This window comes from Ictidomys tridecemlineatus, chromosome 15 (genome assembly GCF_052094955.1).
Source record: "Ictidomys tridecemlineatus isolate mIctTri1 chromosome 15, mIctTri1.hap1, whole genome shotgun sequence".
Lineage (NCBI taxonomy): Eukaryota > Metazoa > Chordata > Mammalia > Rodentia > Sciuridae > Ictidomys > Ictidomys tridecemlineatus.
In genome coordinates, this window is record NC_135491.1 from 31,044,705 (window position 1) to 31,065,157 (window position 20,453).

Sequence of the window (20,453 nt, forward strand, 5' to 3'; positions counted from 1 at the left end):
TTTTATTATTGGATTAATGTGCAAAAAGTCCCCTAAATTTTGTAGCACTAAATATTTACTTTGGAGACATTCTCTGGTTTTATCATGGATTTGCCTTGTACTGTCAACAAATTGCTGCAGAATGCATAAAGAACTAGGGAAGTAAAAGAAAATATACATGGGGCTAGATTCATTTGGAAACATATATTTCGCTTGGAGGGAGGGAATCAGCAAAGAATTGACGTTCATCACCCGTTGACTTAGGGTCTTGTGACCCTATCTCATAAATCATGCAGAAATTTTTACTTTTATTTTAAGCATATGGGTTGCTTTAAGAGTATAAGCCAGATGTCTTATGCCCAGAGTTCAATTTTAGGGCCTAGTTCTGTATCATAAAGAGCGATCACAACTCCTCCACTAAGCCAGGTAAAACATAGTAAAATGACAACTGCGGTGGGGCCGTGCGGTGGCTGCAGGAATGGCCAGGGGGCTCCTGGGTCTCCATGCGGAAAGCGCCTTTCAGGAGCTATATAAATTCTCCACTCTAAGAGAAATATTTAGAGGATGGAAGTGCAGCGTTTACTTAGTTCTTTTATTGATCCATCTGGGTGTGTTTGGCCAAGAGGAAAAGACCACCTTTCCTAATAACTGCAGACTTGCAGATACCAACTGTTACCCCACTTGTCTCCATTCCCATTACATGGGAATCACCATGTAAACGGTCCACTTGTCCACTGGACAGGGTAGCTTTCTTCTTGTGATGGGACAGCGGACAGATTCTCTACACCACGTTCTCAGCGTTCCTGTTGCCCATACAGCAAGGCTCTGGAGAGGTCTGCTGACCCTCTGGATGCCATCCTCCCTTCTTACACCCCTTCTGCCCAGCTCTGCCACGGCTTCTTCATCTAAGTGCCTGTTTCACTTGCACAATGCAATTGTTCTCCTCCTGCACCCAGCCTGCCTTCCCTGGGCCTTCTGTTTTCTTCACCGCCGTCAAAGCCCTCTTTTCACAATGCAAAACTAGCTTTCCTGCTCTTCAGAAGCAAGAATGTGATCCTTAATGAGGCCCACCAGATCCTGCTGTCAATCATACTTTTCTTGCTTATTCACCTAACTGGGCCTTCTTCCGGACTCTAGAAGACCCCCCCCTCCTCTTTTTTTTTTCTTACTACAGCTAAACCTTGACTTATTCTGTGCCCTTTGCCTAGAATGCCCTTCACATCTCCATCCCTGGTTCCAACATCTATTTCCTATCAGATCAGGTCAAAGTCCTCTCTATAGCACTGACCACAGTTGGAGTTTTAATTCATATTGGCATAAAATAAATAAATTGTTCCCCTAGCGTTTTTACGAATGCAAGGACATTAAGTGTTTCTATAAGGATAAGGACTCTTCACCTGTTTGTTTGTTTGTTTTATTCCTCTCATTTTTGCATTACCAGCACAGAGCACAGTGCATATAGTAAGTGCTTAATATGTATGTGTGGGAAAGAACTCATGATTTCCCCAAAGGTGAAACAAAAGCAGATTGCCTTAACTCAAGAAACGACTTGTGTACAGATGAAAAATCAAAAAACCATGGACTATGATTTCAAAATTCTTGCAAGGTAATTCTATCCAAGAACAACAGATACTAGTTGGGATACTGCCCCTGGTCTTGGGAAGGTCTATATTGGAGGCTTAATGGACAGACAAGCCCTGTTCTCTTGTATCCTCCAAAGGGATGACGTAAAGGCAAAGGTTTAGGGCTTATGGAAGCAGAGCTCATATGAGGTACACCTTATTACCTATCTCTGGAGACAGCTTGACAGGTGGTAGGGAAATTGCTGAATGTCAGGTAGTATTCATATTGCCAGTACAATGTTTTAGTCCATTTTCTGTTGCTACAAGATAGTACCACAGACTGGGTAAATTATAAAAAAAAAAAAAGAAGCAACAGCTTATTTTGGTTTATGATTCTAAAGGTTGGAGTGTCCAAGTTCTGGCAGATGCATCTGTTTAGAGCATTCTTGCTGATAGGGAATCTCTGCAGAATCCTTAGGTAGTAGAGGGCGTCATATGACCAAAAAAAAAAAAAAGGATTTTATTTAAGACCTAGAGTCAAATTGGACTTATTTGCATGTTAATCCGTTCATCCCTTAACCCAATAATAATAGCTACCTGGAGTGTATTTCACATTCTTTGGATTCCATAGGTCACACTGGATCTAGCTGCATATTTGGAAGAATACAATTCCTTAATTTGAAACCAGAAAAGCCAGTGTCTTGATTTTGGAACCCAGATAAGGAATAACTTACCAATATTTGTGGAGCACCTGTGATGGTCATTGCTTTCCCTTCAGTGGCTTCTCATCCATTGTCCTACTCATCCCTTGCATCTGGGCTCATTCATAGGTGAGGCCAGAGCTGGGTGCTGTGGCACACACCTGTCATCCTAGAGGCTTGGGAGGCTGAGGCAGAAGGAGCCAGCCTCAACATTGGCAAGGCACTTAGCAACTCAGTGAGACCCTGTGTCTAAATAAAATACAAAATAAGACTGGGGGTGTGGCTCAGTGGTTGAGTGCCCCTGAGTTCAATTCCTGGTACCCCAGTACCCACTGTTGAAAAAAAACACAATTAATAAAAAACATAGGTGAGGCCAGTACAACCTCTGATTATAGGTGCTAACCACAGCCCAGAGGGACGACGTGCTTTATCTGAAAGGAAACAAGTGTCAGCTCCTTTAATACTCATAGCAACCATATAAGGGAGGATTTATGTCCTCATTCTAAACATGAGGAACAGGAGGCTGGATGGAATTGAAAAAGAAATACAGCCATGGCTACCAGCAAATGAATCTCGGACACAGACATGTTGTCTCCACTGCGCTGTCTCCCACAGGAAAACACAGTCGCCTTGATTTCAGTAGCTGTCACGGTGACGATGAGCAGTAGGTGTTCTCACATAGCCCTGCTCATATGGCCACGTTTTACCTGAAAAGGTAAAAAAAAATAAAAATAAAGACACGAGACTTCTACGTACCAGTAAGTATTTTGTTTGCATTTAGTTGTTTATCTCAAAGCCATCTCCTGGCTTTATGTAATTAAGGATTAGAAAAGTGGAAATTTTGGTTCCTTGGGAAGGAAGAAGGTAAACACATGAGACAGAGTGGGTAGAACATTTGCTGCTGTTTTTTTGTTTGTTTGTTTTCTTTTGCAGACTTAGGAAAGATGAAGAAAGGTGATGTGGAAACTTTGCAATCCTGAGATTATATTCCCATCGAGGAGGGAAAGGAGAGTCCCAGTGAAGGGGAAGGGCTATCAAGTTGAGTCTTGGGGTTTGGTGAAAGTCCTACAAACCTGTGCCCGGGCGAGAGAGATGGCCCATGCCTACACAGGCCTGAAGCGTTGATCGCAGGGGGGAGATGCAGGCTGTGATGGAGACTGCTGGAATTCCATCCAATCTGTCCTCCCCCTCTCAGAAGGACAGAACCCCAACACGGCTCCCATCTGTTCAGCTAGGTCATATTCTCCAGACCCCATATGCAGTTGCTTGGCCAAGTGACAAAGTTCTCACCTGAGAAATGACAGGAAGTTGTGTGTCTGGTTCTTGAGAATGGACTGACTCTTCCATGTGTCCTTCCTGTGGAGATCCAGCTTCATCCACGGGAGGATAAACCCCCCCGGGATGTAAAACAAGGATAATTCAGCAGGAACCCGGATCCATGCATGAGTATGTGGAACCAGATGGTGATGCTCACAAGCGGCCTGGACACAAGAGAAAAACAGACTCCTTCACTGTCCATGTCTATTTTCACGTTGGGTCTCTGTGACAGCAGCAAAACTGGACCTTAATTGATGCAATGAATGGATATAAGGGCAGCCCTATTTTTGCTTATTTTAATCATGCAAGTTACTCCACACACATGGACCAGAAATTCATAAACAATACTCTATAAATCATAGACCTTTCTCAAAGAGAAAGTAACTTGTGGAACAAATCACAGATACCAAAAATCACTTCTTGATCATCAATTCTATCTATTTTACCTAGTAAAATTTCAATGGCTGATATGTCCATTTTGTTTCAGAAGTGTATTTTCACCTCCATGACTTCTGTGTTCAGGTTACAATGTGTTAAAAAACATTTGTGCAATACGGAAGGCAGACCAGCTTGAGAATTTTATCAGTTTCCATTCTTATCTCAAAATAGCTTTCATTAAACCACGAATGGAACCAACATTGTAAATATCACCATGTTCATGTTGCCCATCAATTTCATTGGAATATTATTGACTAAAAATCAATAATAAAATCAATTTATTCGATAGCATATGAAGACATATAGTCACAAAATGCCAGGACGTCAAAATCATATGTTATCTATACACATCCATATCTATGCGTTCTGTCACCAGTTATCTGTCTCCTGACCTTTCTTCAGTCTCTTTAAGGTTCTGAAAACAGGGCAATGAATTTGTTTAAAGTTCCTGGATCACCAAGCCATTGAGTGAGCAAGCATTTAAAATTCATGGTTGCAAGGGGAACATCTGGAATGCACTCAAAAGAGGGGAAAATTATGAAAGGTAAACATCATGAATAGCTAGCATGTTGCAAGAAATGAATCAAGGGACAACCTATATCCTACATTCTTTCTGGAGGAGGAATAAAACCTCTGAGAGGAAAATGCACAGGAATGCAGAATACAATACTCCCATGGAGGAAATCTGATGTAGAGCATCCCTTTTTTTAGAAGTCAACTTTTTAATTTGTTTAAAATGCTGATAATATCTGCACCCTATTCTTTTCTCCTACTTTACATGTTGCTGAGGGAAGATCTTTGTAGTTAACGACGAGTTTTTTCTTCACCAGCGATGTGGGATTTTCACACATGTGCCTTCACAGTAGCGAGTCTCAGCCCTGCAGTTTATTTTTGTAATAATTAATAAAATATCACACTTCCTGTCTTCTTTACTCCTGCCCAGAGAATGGCTTGCAGCTACCTTTCTGGATGTTACTGTAGAAAATGAAATGATGTTGCATGAGGATCCAGTTGCAGGACAGAAAGCCTAGCAAGGTCCTTAGGTCCCCCTTGAGTACATTCCTGGTGACAGCTTCATGGATGGTGGTGCCAATTGACTGCCGAACATGGAGTGTTGAAGAGATGGAGACTGGTGTTTACAGGTCCTGGTGTTGAAATGCTCTGTTTATACCATTAAAGGAAGGCTGTCCTCCATTGGTCTTATTTTAGGTGAAATAAAAAGAACTCACTGACTTGCAATGAATCTTGCAAACATGTCTCAAACAAATAGAGCCCATGGGTGATGCAGGCCTGTAATTACAGACGCTGGGGAGGCCGAGGCAAGAGGAATGCAAGTTCAAAACCAGCCTCAGCAAGTTAGTGAGGCCCAAAGCAACTTAGCAAGAACCTTTCTCAAAATAAAAATAATAAAATAAAAAGGGCTGGGATGTGGCTCAGTGGTTAAGCCCCTACGGGTTCAATCCTTGTACCAAAAAAAAAAAAAAGCAAAAGCAAACTACTGACTTTGGGTAGTATGATTGTTATTCATACATTTAATAAATCTTTATTAGTGTCAATCAGTCTCAACACACTGTACTTGTCACTGGTGATAGGGCTGTGACCAAAATAAGCCCTAGCCAAACAATGAAAAAAGCTGGCACATGGTTTGGGGAGAGAGAGCTTTGATCAGTTCCCAGGCTGGAGCCATTCTGATGACTTGATTCCATTATTAACACCCATGGAAATTGAGAATGGTGTTCAAGACGTTTCACATCCTGTCTTGCAGGCAGCCCAACCCATCCGGTAGCAATTCTGCATCATCTCCATCACCATCACCACCATCCTCAGCAATATGCACACACAGTGAGTGTTTTTTTTGTAAGATTTTTTGAATACTTACTATTGACCTTGTATTAATGTGTTTCGTGTGCTTTGTTTCTTTCTCAACCATCCCATGGGTTGTGTAGTATCATTATCCCGTTTTACAAATGAGGAGCTGAGGTGGAGATGCATTAGCAATAAGGAAGACCACGAGGGAGAAGCCCGGGACAAGAAGCACCCACTGGGCTCCTGAGCTTCTGCTGTAGCTAATGTTCCTGTTGTTGTCCCTCCGTGATGCTCTAAGCTGGACCATACATTAATCCTCAGAATCGTGCATTTCATGGCCCTCATGGTGGTCTGTCCTGTTTTGTCTTCCAAACCCTGAAAATCTTATCCAACCAGGAAAGTGTAGAAAGCATCCCACTAGAGCTAACATTTTAAAAGACCACATGTCACTCAGGACTCGTGTGTCCTCTGGTTGTCCAACTTGCTGATACCACACAAACCTTAAAAGGAATCTACATGTTACCCAGAAGGGACTCTAAATGAAGGGACCACATTAAAACCCTGAAGGTGTCACTCAACATAAGAGAAGCTTCTGTCCCCTACTTGAAGTGAGAAGAAGCAGTTACGCAGGTTTTTATTGGAGTTACTAAAATTCAATAAAGGTTTGATGGGTCCCCGCTGCCTGAGAAGCCACACCATAGTACCACTCTTCAGGTGGCCTTTAGTTTTAAAGAGAGAAGACAGACTTCTATAAAAACAAGACCTCTGCCATCTTGCATTGGATAATTCTTAATGTTTTTGCATGAACTTTAATCACTGTGGGAAATAGCAAGACCAGCAATTATTATTACCACTGGGTACACAGGAAACTGGGAAAAGGAAAAGAGAATCTCTGAAAATATCAGAGTTTAGGTTCCCAACTCCCATTTCCTCAGAATCCTTGCTTAAAAGAACAATCTCCTGAGGAGACTGTGCTGAGGCATAGTCATAAGCCACGCTTTTCAAGCACCATCACCTGGACTACAGGTGCCGCTGGAACAAAGGGGTCTACACAGCATTTCTTCTGCACCATCCTGGGTGCCATTTGCAAATCCAGAATAAAGCAAGTCCTAGCAAGAGTGACTCTGAAACATACAGCCACACTGCTCTCCTGCCCGAAGACACTGCACAACTTTTGGCAGCTCAGGCAGCTTAGAGTTTTATCATTTGTTCACTTTAATGTACTTGGCAATCATGCAGAAGGGCTTTTAAATCTAATGGCTCAGACAATAACAAAGCAGAATTGCATGAGCATTTTCAAACTGATAGGGCTGTGACCCTTTTAGGTATGTGATGCTGCCTTACTCTGGGACACACTGGAGTTGCTACACATTACATGGACTTTGAGTCTCTTTCCTTTGCCCATGCTTGGCACTAGGGGTCAAGAAGTAGAGAATACACACAGCATGAGACTTCTTAAAAATGTGTATCTGTGCCACGGTATATGTGCATATGTGTGCACATGTGTGTGTGTGTGTGTGCGTGTGTGTGTGTGTGTGTGTGCTTCTGTATACATGTGACCCCACCCACACATGTTTCTTTAGCCAAATTTGGGATGAGATGGGCCACCTGGAACATGGGTACTCAGGTTAAGTAGGACAGAACCTCAGGCTGGGAATCATTCTAGAGACGGCTCCTAAGTGCTTTCTTTGTGCTCTGTTTACTTCTTGAAGGTTCTAAAGCCTGTCTCATTCTCCATTTGGAAGCTTTCAAGAAGTTTTTCCCCTGTACTAAAAACCATATTTTGATTTCAGGCAACAAAGTTTATAAGTAAATCCAGACAAATTTCATTCATTTTAGATTTTAGAAAATTCTGTTAATGAAAATATACAAAGCCTATCATGCAGAGAATTAATGAAACACACCCAGCGTGGTCCATAGTTATTGAGGCATTTTTTCCCTTCAATTACATACTCTGTTTCCAGGTGATCCCATCTTTGGTCCTCTTATCAGTGTCAATAATTCCATTTGGCAGGCAGCAGCTAATTCTTTTCATGTGCTAATGATTAATCAGACAAGCCTATTCACTAATGTATCAGAATGCATTAGAAACATAAGGTAATGGCGGACAGAACATCAATTCAAATATAAATGAACTACATTTACATTGGATACCTATTGACTTATGTCACAGAATGAAGTAGAAAATGCAATTTACTTGTAAACCATTAAAATGAATGAAAATAGAATTTCAAACTCCATCTTCAAACATAACTTTATTGACTTGGCTCTGAGCCTTTAGGGAGGGTCTAACTAAGTTTAAAATATATAAGTAGCACACTAATTCATTTTGTCATAAAAGAGTTAGTGTCTCACCAACTAAATAACGTGGAATTTACTTAGGTTGGAACTAGTACAAAATAAAGAGAGGTCTCAGAGTCCAGAGGGAGGGCATGTCAGAGTTCTCACGTTGGGGGGTTTCTGATTTTACCTCTCCTCTAACCTATTTTTTGTTCCAAATTTTGTGTCTGTATATGTCCCCAGGGCACTGAACCATATTTTACAAACGAGAATGCAAAAATAATTGTAAGGGAGAGGATGGAATGCTGAAGCTAGGTCAGATAAAGTTATAATAGTAATCCCAATATAAATTATAGCCCTGGAAACCAAGCTCTCTAGGAGTCTACATGGAACTGGATGGGAATAATGGAAGAGGTTCAGAAAAAGATGATAAGCACTAGGAAACGAATGAGTTTGCATCAGTTGGTATGAAAATTTCCTGTGCCCATAATAGGACCCTTTTCACTTTTCATTCAGATACTGATCATGAAGTACATGAGATTCCTGGTCTCAGATTTTCTCAAGTGTGTAAGAATAGAACAAACAGGAAAAACTTGGAGATGCTCAAAAAATACAGCTGGTCTTCCATAACTGTGAGTTCTGTATCTTCAGATTCAGCCAACAGTAGATTAAAAATATTCAAGAAAGAAATTGCATCTATACTGAACATGTACAGACATTTTTGCCTTCTTATTGTTCTACGATACAATTTAACAACTATTTGCATAAAATGGACAATACTGGGAGTGATTTAAAGTGTATGGGAAAATGTTCTTGGGTAGGTAGAATTAATATTGTCGAAATGGCCATTCAATGCAATCCCCATCAAAATACCAATGACGCTCTTCTCAGAACTAGAAAAAGCAGTTCTAAAATTCACTTGGAAAAATAAGAGACCCAGAATAGCCAAAGCAATCCTAGGTGATGGTGGAGGCATCACAATGCTAGCCCCCAAATTACACTGCAGAACTGTAGTAATAAAAACAGCATGGTATTGGCACCAAAGCAGGCATGGAGACCAGTGGTATAGAATAGAAGACACAGAGACAATCCACCTAAATACAGTTACCTCATATTAGACATATGCCAAAAACATACATGAAAAAATATCCTCTTTAACAAATGGTTCAGGGAAAACTGGAAATCCATATGTAGAAGAATGAAATCTGGCCCCCATCTCTCAGCCTGCACAAAAGTCAACTCAAAGTGGATCAAAGAACTAGCAATTAGATTAGAAACTTGCAATCACAATAATAAAATATAGGCCCAACATTCCAACATGTCAGCACATGAATCAACTTCATTAACAAGATCCTTAAAGCATAAAAAAATAAAACCAAAAATTAGTAAGTGGGATGGTAACAAATTAAAAAGCTTCTGTACAGCAAAGGCAACAAGAGAATAAAGAGAGAACCTACAGAATGAGAGAAGATCTTTGCCAACTCTTCCTCAGATAGGGCATTAATATCCAGAATATTTAAGGAACTCAAATAACTTAACACCAAAAGAAACAAATAATCCAATTAATAAGTAGGCAAAAGAGCCAAACAGATACTTGTCAAAAAGAAAGAAACAAAGATAAATGGCCAACAAACATATGAAAAAAAAAAACATGGTCAACATCTGTAGCAATTTGGGAAATGCAAACCAAAACTTTATTGAGACTTCATCTCATTCCAGGCAGAATGACAGTTATCAAAAATGAAAATAGTAAGGGTTGATGAGGATGTGGGGAAAAAGACACGCTCGTGCATTGCTGGTGGGACTGCAAATCAGTGCAACTACTCTAGAAAGCAGTATGGAGGTTCCTCAAACATCTAGGAATGGAATGATGATATGCTCTAGCAAGCCCACTCCTCAGAATATGTCCAAAAGAGCTAAAGTCGACATACTAGAGTGATACAGGTGCATCAGTTCTTATGGCTGTGCAATTCACCATAGCCAAACTATGGAACCAAACTAACTGCCCTTCAGTAGATGAATGGATAAATAAAATGTGGTATATCTACATAATGGAGTATTTCTCAGCCACAAATTAGAATGAAATTATGGTATTTCCCGGTAAAGGAACAAAATCAGAATCTAGAATGCTAAGTGAAATATGCCAGACCCAGAAAAATCAAAGTTCAAATGTTTTCTTTGATAAGCAGAAGCTAGTTCAAAATAAAGGGAAAACAGGGAGAGGGAGAGAGAAAGAGATGGAGGGTGGGGAACATTCCTTCCAAATGGAAGAAAAATCAGAGGAGCTGGGGGAGGAAGAGGCATCAGAATAAAGAAAGAAGAGTGGAATCAATCTGAGCTAACTTTCCTCTATACATGTATGAATATACCACAGTGACTTTCACCATTGTGTATATCCACAAGACACTAATCAAAAAGAAACTATAACTATAACTAAAAAGCAGGAAGATCAGTAGTTTCGAGGGAAGGTAATAGGGAAAGAGAGGATGAAAAGGAAAAAGAAAGTACTGAGGACTGAATTAAAGCAAATTATATTTTTTATAATTATGCTAAAATAAATTCTAACATTATATATGACTAATATAAATAAATTATAAAAAAGGGGAAAAAATAAGTATGTGGGAGGATGCATATGGATAAGGCAAATAATATGCCATTTTATTCTAGGAACTTGAATACTTAAGAAGTTTGGTATCTTCAGGGGACCCTAAAAGCAATCCCCAGCAGATATCAAGGGATGATTGTTTACTTAAATTCCAAACTCTTGTTTGTACCTGGGAAAGCTCACCTCCTGTCAAATGAGCAGTAACTAGAATTAGAGACTTAGGCAATTGCTGCAATTTTGAAAAAAAAAATCATTCTTGACAGAGTCCCAAAGTGGGAGAGTATTTTAAGGAAAACTCTAACCTACTCACTTCTGCTTCTTCCCAGGTAAATAGCATGCTGCTACTAAAGATGAAATGGGGAAGGCCAGCATTTTCCAATATGATTTTCCATAAAAGTAGTTGACACCAAGAGAGAGACTTGTTGCTACAGAACCTCACAAACAAATATGCTTACAACATTCAACAACAGTGCTCTCCCTTACCCCTTGGAAATTCACAGGATACCTAGCGCAAAGGCTCTGAGAAGTCCTGAAATCACGAAATCTTTATAAACTTTTTGTTTCACTAGCATTTCTCAAGTTACATTAATCACAGAAATGTTTCCTTCCCATACAAAGGAGATTAGGTTTTCCATGCAACACTTGTTTAGAAATATTAATAATGATCAACAAATTGGGGAAAGTAGATAAAACATGGAGCTGAGTGAAACTATTTCTGATCCTGAAAAAAAGATGGGAAACATCTCTCAGTGCTATTAAATTTCAAAAAAAAGGGGGGACACTGCTCTGGGATTTTGCAAAAGCAGTTTCTGTCCGCTTCAGCAGGAGGATCTTTGCAGAATTTTCTCTTGACCTACCTGCGGCCAGAACAATTTGACTTTCTTATTTTACCAAACCTCAAATCCCTCAAAAAGAGAAATATGACTTTCAAAGCATGTCTGAATCTGGTGCTATCTTCACTGGTATGTAGATTCTGATTTTTAATTAATATCAAATGTCATTTGCCTTGAGGGTCTCATGCCACAATGGGCACAGACTTAGAAACACCCAAGAAAATGCCACCTCCATGCCATCTCCCACTCTGATTAACCCACTCAGGTGCTCCTGAGTGGGTTAGGAAAGATAGGTATTACTGCAGTTAACAAGGGAAGAATTAGTCTCGGCTTTGTCTGCACCCAAAGAACATCAAAGCCCCTCCAGTTTGTTCCCAACACCTAATCCATCAGGAAACTGTCGGGAAGATAAATTGGAGCTAAGCTGACTTTTGTTAATAATGTAACAATTTTGAAAGTGCAGCTTTAATCAAGGGGAAAATTTTACAGAATTTGACAACCTTTTCCATTCCCTCCGGTATAGACTCCATATCTCTCTCTCTCTCTCTCTCTCTCTCTCTCTCTCTCTCTCTCTCTCTCTCAACTAATGCTGTTTCTTAGGTGCTGTTCAATAGAAACCAGTCTATAATGCAATGCACTCTCTTTATGTGATGTTTAGATATAAGATTGATCTCCTTGGACACCCTGGAGTTCTGAAAGTAGGATTATTGGATTTTGTGGCTTTCTCAGATGTCGAAGATCTTTAAACAGTGTCTTGCAAAGTTGCTACATCTCTCCCGTCTGTGAAACACTTATGAACTCATCAAAGAAGGTAGTCTCCATGTTAATGAGCCAGGGTGGGCCAAGGGGGCTGGAAGCCCACTTCCTCCCACTCTTAAGTGCCAGGACCAAGTCCACTTTCATACCTTGAAAAGAAAAATGAGTTCACCCACCTCCAGATCAATAGGCCTCAATAGGAAGACTGCTGACATAGGACGGCTTCGTAATTCAGAGTGGCAGGGAGGGACAGAAGACGTGGAAGTTTGGCAGCCACATTATCTCAAGTCTCCTCCCAAGGACTTTAATAGCTTCAGCTGAATCATCTGGGAACAATAAAATGATAGGTTGACCTCATGGATTGTGGCTCACATTTTTTCTTTAAATAGGGTTAATAGGACATGGTGTATTTTAAACTTCAAAGGCGCTGCCAGAAAGGACACTGTTGGGACCCTCTCCCCTACCCTTGTCTTTGTCACCACTGTGAATGCCAGCCAGTGTCAGGTGTCAGGATGGATTTACTCCATCAGGCATGAGCAGAGATTCTTGAAGCATAAGCACCTGGAAAGAGGCTCCAAGAGGCAGCCATTATCTTATATTGTCATCAAAACTCTTTTTTCCAGATGTGCACCCAGTGGATATTACATCAACCAACCATAATGCCTGCATAAAGAAGAATCAAGAGATTTGCTCATCTCAAGTTTTTCTTCATTCTTTTTTAAACTGGCAATGCTTATATTCACATATTTATATGCAACTATAGTATAAAATTATATCTGGCATGGCACAAAGGTGCAAGGCCTGATTTCCCACTTGTGTATATGTAGCCCCAGTTTATTGACCATTGTGCTGGCTCTGAGGACATAGGAGATCTTTGAGACAGTTCAAATGGTCCTCCTCACATATTGACGCTGGGGGGCTCTCTTTAAAGTACTATAGGATCTTCTGAGGCCCAGACTCTGTGCTTTCTGCCTCCAATGAGTACCAGTGTCCCTCAGAATTGAAATGGCAATTGGCCATATAGGATGGGGTAGAGGAGGACTGAGATCAGTCCTGGTCACTAATGCCAGTCAACCAGAGGCATGCTGGCTTTGTAAACATGGCTCATCCCAATGAGAAAGAGCATCTCTGTAGAACCCCAGGAATGTCTTTGCAGTAGAGCTACTGAGTGGTGGCCAGGTACTCTGCAGCTACAGAAAAGATCCCCATCACCTACCAAGGGCAAACCCCAGGAAAGGGCTATCCTATCAAGGATGCTTCAGCCAAGGCCAGGGAGCCTCCAGATGCCCCTCTGCTCTGCTCCCCTGGGCTGCCTTCCCTTCTAATCCACCTGCCAAGCCACCAACCTGTCTTCCTTCTTATTTCCCTGCCATTATTCCCTTCCCAAAGTTTTCTTTTATTCTTCAGAGCAGGAACATGGACCTTACCTTTTAGGCTCCCCCCAGATGTCTGCTCCAATCAATGCTCATGAGTCTTTCCCTTCTTTTGCAGCCTGGACTTTTGAAACCTCAAAGGCTAATACAAGATCCTTCTTTTCTCACTATTTGTGGTTGGGTCATCTTTTCCTTGAGTTGTGAGCATATTATGTCTAGATGAGCGAAAAGAGGTAGGGTCAAGTGGGAAAAGGAGATGTCCCAAATCCTTTCAATCTTTAAAATGTCTTGATTTTCCATAAAATGGTCCATGACTTCTAGGGACTGTGGCTCTCCAAGTGCTTAAAATGCCAGGACTCATCTCAGACAATGTTTCTTTAGGTGGAAAATGGAAAACTCTACTGGACCACTGAGGTTGAGGTAGACGGGATAGTGTGGGAGATACTGAAGGTGGAGGGCTGAAGGACAAGGGATAGGTGGCTCTGTTCCTCCCCCCAACACACACACACACACACACACACACACACACCAATAGACATGGACACAGGAGCACATGGGCTTCATCTCAAAATGCAATGGTGTTCTGTACATGATTGTACTTTGTATCATTTGTACCACAATAGTTGCCTTCTAAGCATCAGAAAAGACCAACATGGAAAAAAATAGCATATTTAGGATTACAAATTCTGGAACCCAAACTTACACATCCTTTAGTAACTAAGTGACCTTGGGCATATTTTCTTTTGGTGAACCTCAGTTTTCTCATCTGTTAAGTGGAGACAATAATCCCACTTTCCCACTGGTCTCATAGAACTGAGAATTTGACATGAGAGCACCAACATATAAATGTCTTATAAACTGTGACATATTGTCCTCTCCCCAAAGTTCTATGTTGGAAGGAACTATTAAAATAGTCACCAAATGTAGGAGGAGATGGGGGAGGAAGGGAGCAGATCCATGTGTGTGCGAGTAGAATTGGGGGGCTCATCTCTCCCACTCCTGCATCCAGATGGGGTCTCATGGCCCCACCATGCTCCACCCTCACAGGAAGGCTCCTCTGAGTTAGGAGGGTGAGGAAAGGGTGGTGGCTCCTGCAAAGCCCACCCAGAGTCTGCTTCCTAAGAGGAAATATAAAAATAACTTTAAATCTGCTCCCTGGATGTGTTTTGGCTTCGTTTTGTTCCTAGCATGTAGGACAGAATGTAGACCAAACGAGGTATTCGGTAAGTGCTTCAATTTCCTGTGCATGTCAAAGAGCAGAACTTTCCAAATGTGGTTCACAGGCAGCCTGCAAAAGCATTAGTGAGGTTTCATCCCAGGCTGTGGGATGGGACTCTGGGTCTGCCACCCAGAAATCTGCATTTGGAGTGATTATGCACACTAACATAGACACACCATTTCTGAGCCTGGAGATAATGATGATTCTAATTGTTTGAATTCATTCAACTTCTCTTTACATGTTGGACTATCCTAAGGCCTGCTGTATATTAATGGATCCACCGTTATGTTATGAAGTAAGCTTGATTAACCTCTCCAATTTATGCATGATAAAATGGAACTCAGCAAGGTAAGGGAGTCCCCAATGACTGCACAGGGACTAGGTACCAAGCTGAGGTTTGCACGACCGTCTGGACTGTCCGAGTCACATAGACCCAGTCTCATGTACAGGCAGCAATATAACAGGAAGTGCATGGATGTACAATGTCCCTGTCCTAGGACAGGACACCTACCCTATTATGCTAGGGCAAAACCCACTGCTCCCATAGTGAAGCTCACCCTTGGTGCCCAGACCGCCTCTGGATTCAGGCGACTTCCCTCTTTGATTCCATTATGTTTTGCTGCTTGAGATGCGTCTGTGATGTTTAATTTATACCCCCTGATCATAAAGTGATTGCATCACTAAAAAGGCTGTGAGGTTGATTTATACCATAGTTGACTGTGTCTGTTAATTAGAGAAATATCATTTGGCTTCCTACAGAAGAGAAACGATAAATTATACAGGAGGAGGGAGGGGCACTCATCCCCCAAACCGATGCTGGTTACTCCTCTTGAATCTTATTTATGACCCTAACTGATTTTATTCCATTTATACCAACAATCCTAGGGGAGGGGAGGATTGTAACTTGGGCCGAGGAGGAAGGAATAGTAGAAAAAAGGAAGTTGTGAAAATAAACATAGAAATAATTCTCTCTATGTATAGGGGCACATGCAAAGACTTGCACATGACAGAGAAGTACGGGTCAGCTCACTCCAGATGTCACTCCCCCGGACACCACCCTCCCTACCCCCTACAAAACTTAAACAACACGATTGCCAGGACAGGATGCCCTCTAACAAAACCATCAAATAAGTGACTTGCAGGAGGAAGGGAGTTGTCTTCTGTAAACAATGACCCAACATTTTCTGTGCAGTGGACTCTCTACCGGGGTGAGGGTGCTTTTTTCTTCAGCAAATTTTAGTTTATTTATGCCCAAAGGGGAGCCCAAAGAAAGAGATTTGTATTCATTCGTTCATTCATTCATTCAGTTGTTAACTCATTCAATAAACATTAACAAACATGTACTATATGGTAGGACATGGGGCAGGGGTGGGGGTGGGGTGGGTGGACACACACAGGTCATCAGAAATGATCATAATCCCAGACTTAATGAATCAATTATTCTCTAATGGGAGAAAAGACATGTATCAAATAAATTGATTTGAAGTTGCAAATATGTTGTGTGCTATATAGTAAAGGTATGAGGAATCATGAGAGGCTTCCATGAAGACATATTATTTGAATTAAATCAATCTCTCTCTCTCTCTCTCTCTCTCTCTCTCTCTCTCTCTCTCTCTCTTTCTCTCTCTCTCTCTTTTTTCTTTTTTCTTTTTTTTCCCCCAGTCAGGGCCTCACACATACTAGATGAGTAAGTCTTAAGGCTGGGGTATCTTGGCTACATTAGAAGAAAGATCATTCCAGAAGGAAGAATCCGTGAGTATGAAGCTGGTGCAGAGAAGGAGCTGGGTACATTCAAAGGACAGAAAGGGACCCACCCAGTGGGACTGCAGTGGACAGCAGGGGAAGCAGAAATGGGGGCTGGAGACACAGGAGGCAGCCCACCCCAGGTCACAGGCCATCATGCAGAAGTTACTTTTCTCCAGAGCAGAGGGACATCGGTGCCAGGTTTTAAGCTCAGGCAGGGGGAGGATGATCAAATTTGCATTTTGAAAAGATCATTGTTTTTGTACCTTGAAAAGACTTTGAATTTTCCGAGATCAAGAGTTGCAAAATGAACCTTAGGTCAGTAGCTTCTACATGGAGATAGACCATAGGAATGTCATGGCACGCCCAGGACTCTGACATCTGTCATGAGGATGAGCCCACCTTCTTCCCAGGGTCCCCACCCCTGGATCATCCATTTGTACCCATTAACACTCACGCCAGGGAGTCTTGTGATACAACTGACAACTGCTGAAGGCAGGAAAGAGGGGCAGCTAGACGGATGCGGGGACAGCAGAGTATCTGCCCCTGTCCTACTGCTAGACCTGGATTAGAGCCCAAATTATAACAAGGGGCTAGAACTACCAGGGGACAGAGTAAAACCTGCTCCTTCTCTTCCTTTCCTCCTCGTTGACCCTTCAAGTTAAAGCAGCTTCCAAGAGGTTTTCTTCTTTATTTTCACCATGAAATGATCCAAGGCACTTATTCATTTCTTTATTTGTGCCTTCCACTAGAAAGAGAGCAGATGTCTTTCTTTTATTCCTCTATGTATCTCTATGACATAGCATGCTCCTTGCCACACACAAGGTGCTCAAAAAAGCATTTGTGCAATGAATACAAGGTGGGTGAGTGAGTTGTGGCTTTAGTAGCATTAAGAGACAATAACATGCTACAACACGCCGAAAGAAAAAAAAATGAGGTCAGAGCACAGAAGGTAAAGGGGGTGGGGTGTTTTGTACTAGGAGGTTTGGGGAACTCCTTTTGGATGGCATTTTAGTAGAGACCTGGAGAAGACTTCTGGCAGAGGAAAGCGTCAAGACAAAAATGACAAAGAGTGGCTAGAATTCATGAGGGAGTCATGGGTGACAAATTTTTTTTCTACTTGGAATTTGGATTACAAGGTTATTGTCATTCACAGAGGACATAGCTATGGCTGTGACCTCCCTAGTAACTATCGGCAGGAATTATCACCACAGGACACCCTAAAGTAGCTTCACTGATGAGAGTTCTACAAGGAGCCAGAGACAGAAGAAGAGAGAGGTGAATGGCAAACAGGATTGTCACTATCAGACTGGATGTTAAGAGAGACCATGGAGGCCCACTGTTCGAAGCCTTAGAAAATGTGTAAGGAGGAGATTGCGTTGAGCCAGGGTCACAGAGGGAGGAATTCCTCTTGTAACCACCTCCTGGGCACCTGCAGCATCATGAGGATGTGGATATTTATGCTATTTCCTCCTACAATGGAGAAAAGACTTTGCTCTTGATGACCTCTGGGACACCATTCCTCTAACCTAAATCTTTCTTGAAATTTCCCACAAGATGGTGGGCATGAAATACAACATACGAATGAAAGCACTTCAGTCCATCTTGAGAGCTCTCCAAGTTGGAGGTAGAAGTTTCTATATCCTTGCTCTGTCCCAAACAGCACTCCTGGAGGCCCCAAACCATATGGGACTTGGACCTAGACATCAAGGGCTGTAGGACTCCAGACACTTGGTGGGCAGCCCAGTGCCATCTTGACTTCTCAAAGGAGGCTATTCTGCATGAAGCCCTGGGGCTCTGTTTTGATCTAAAGCCTTGCTTCTAACTAAGAAAAGGGTAAAGGGAGCCCAGAAAGGGCTCTTCAAATACACATGTAATCACAGCCATGTGCATCTGTAGACAGGAAACTGTGTTTCCATTGAATTTGGCAACCACTTCTCCATAGAGAGCTGGCTTCAGAATCAGGAATTAGGCAGCTCTAGAGTATCTCTGAGATAGTGTACTTACTCCTACTTTTCAAACAAATGTTGATGATTTTGAACACAGAAATAGTCCTGAGAGGACCCATCTCAGAAAACACCGGCTATGAAATTAATTGTGTTTCTTAAGAACTCGCACTTTGAAGTCCTCACACCCTCCCTTCAGAATATGATTGTGTTTAGAAATAGGGTCTTCCCCGTGATGATTGAGTTAAAATGGGGCCATTATTTTGGCTCTAATCCAATATGACTAGCATCCATATAAAAAGAAGAGGTTGAACAGAACCATACAGAAGAAGGACCATAGGGAGACCCATGAAAAGGGAGCCATCTACAAGCCAAGGAAGTGGGCCTTGAAAGACACCAACCCTGCGCCATCTTGAACTCAGATGCTGAACCTCCAAAACCATAAGAAAACTGACTTCTGTTGTTTAAGCTGCCCAGTCTGAGGTTATGGTAGTCCTAGCAAACTGCCCCTTCTACCACCCACAACGCCTGGGAGTGAGGCAATCTAGTTTTGTTTGCTAGTTTTAAAAACATATTACCAATATTTCAGTATTCTTTGAAGTCTTGTCAAGGACTCAAAAGCACTTAACTCCTAAGGACCCTCTCTTCCAAAACCACTCTCCCACCTCATTCCTCTCTTTCTTCACTTCCTTGGAACAACCATGAAACAAGCTCTGCTATGACTGATTCCAGACCAGAGATGCACATGAGAAATAGCTTTTTAAATTATACTTACGCATATTCCTTTTCTGGTTCTACATCAGAGCTCATGAAACTAGAGTCTTGGGAACTCTAGGTGGGGAAAGACGCAGAACCAAGCAAAAGACATGATATAATGGAGAGAGCACAGATAAGTAATAGCCTATATAACCTTTATTTTTGTCACACCCCACAAGGTCTGAAATACAGTACAGTTTTATGAGTATATTAAGTATTATTATATTATTTATATTGTTTATGTTTATATTATTTACATTGCTCACTCTTCCATCTATAACTTATGAATTCCTGAAGTATTAATGAGAACCCTTTATTCAGCTTCAGTGTGTAGTGCCTGGTGCTTTACATACAACAAGTGCCTAATGTGTGTTGTATAATCATTGCTGAAACATAAAATACTATACCCTTTTATGAACTAAATTTTGGAAGTTTTTCTCTTAATTTTTTATACAACTTTTTGAATCAGGACAGTTTACAAAGTGCAGTATATCATTTTTTTTAATTGAGCAAAATTAAAATTAAGTTATGGTAGATTTTGTTACATTGGTTTTCAATGAAACCACTTCTTTGTATTCATACCCTTTAATCTCTCCTTCCCAGGGTAAGTACAGCTTGGTCCTATGACCAGATTTGGTTAGTGGGACAATAATAAGTGTGATATAATCAGAAGCCTGGCAAACAAAGCAGTATATAATGTGAGTCACAGATATACTTTTCAATTTTCTTATAGCCACATTGAAAAGAGAAGCACATGAAGTTAATTTTAATAGTATGCCTTATTCAACCAAAATATTATCATTTCGAAGTAATAAATATCAAAATATCTACTAGTGCTACTTTACCTTTTATTTTTCAGACGTCATTTCAAACTCTGGTGTGTATCCCGCAGTTAAAACACATTTCAGTTCAGACAAACCCCATTTCAGGTTCCCTATAGCCACATGTGGCAGGCAGGTGCTGTATTGGGAAGTACAGGTCTGGATGAATCCCCTTGGAACGCACTTTCTCGAGATGATAGAAATAGATCCACCACATTGTAAGAAGCCCGACTCAGCCATGTAAAGAAGATTCGTGCAGATAAGACAAGGCCAATGCCATGCCCTCTGAGCTCCTAGCTGGCAGCCAGTGTGCCCTCT

The 20,453-nt window shown here is 41.4% G+C and overlaps 1 long non-coding RNA gene across 1 annotated transcript; it reads right to left on the bottom strand.

Moving 5' to 3' along the window:
* Positions 1-1,379: 1,379 nt before the first annotated feature.
* Positions 1,380-13,966, bottom strand: LOC144370856 (uncharacterized). Its single transcript, XR_013430879.1, has 4 exons — positions 13,705-13,966; positions 12,454-12,603; positions 3,533-3,723; positions 1,380-2,949 (listed from the first exon to the last, which is right to left on the bottom strand). It is a non-coding gene; the product is annotated as an uncharacterized LOC144370856 (long non-coding RNA).
* Positions 13,967-20,453: the final 6,487 nt, after the last annotated feature.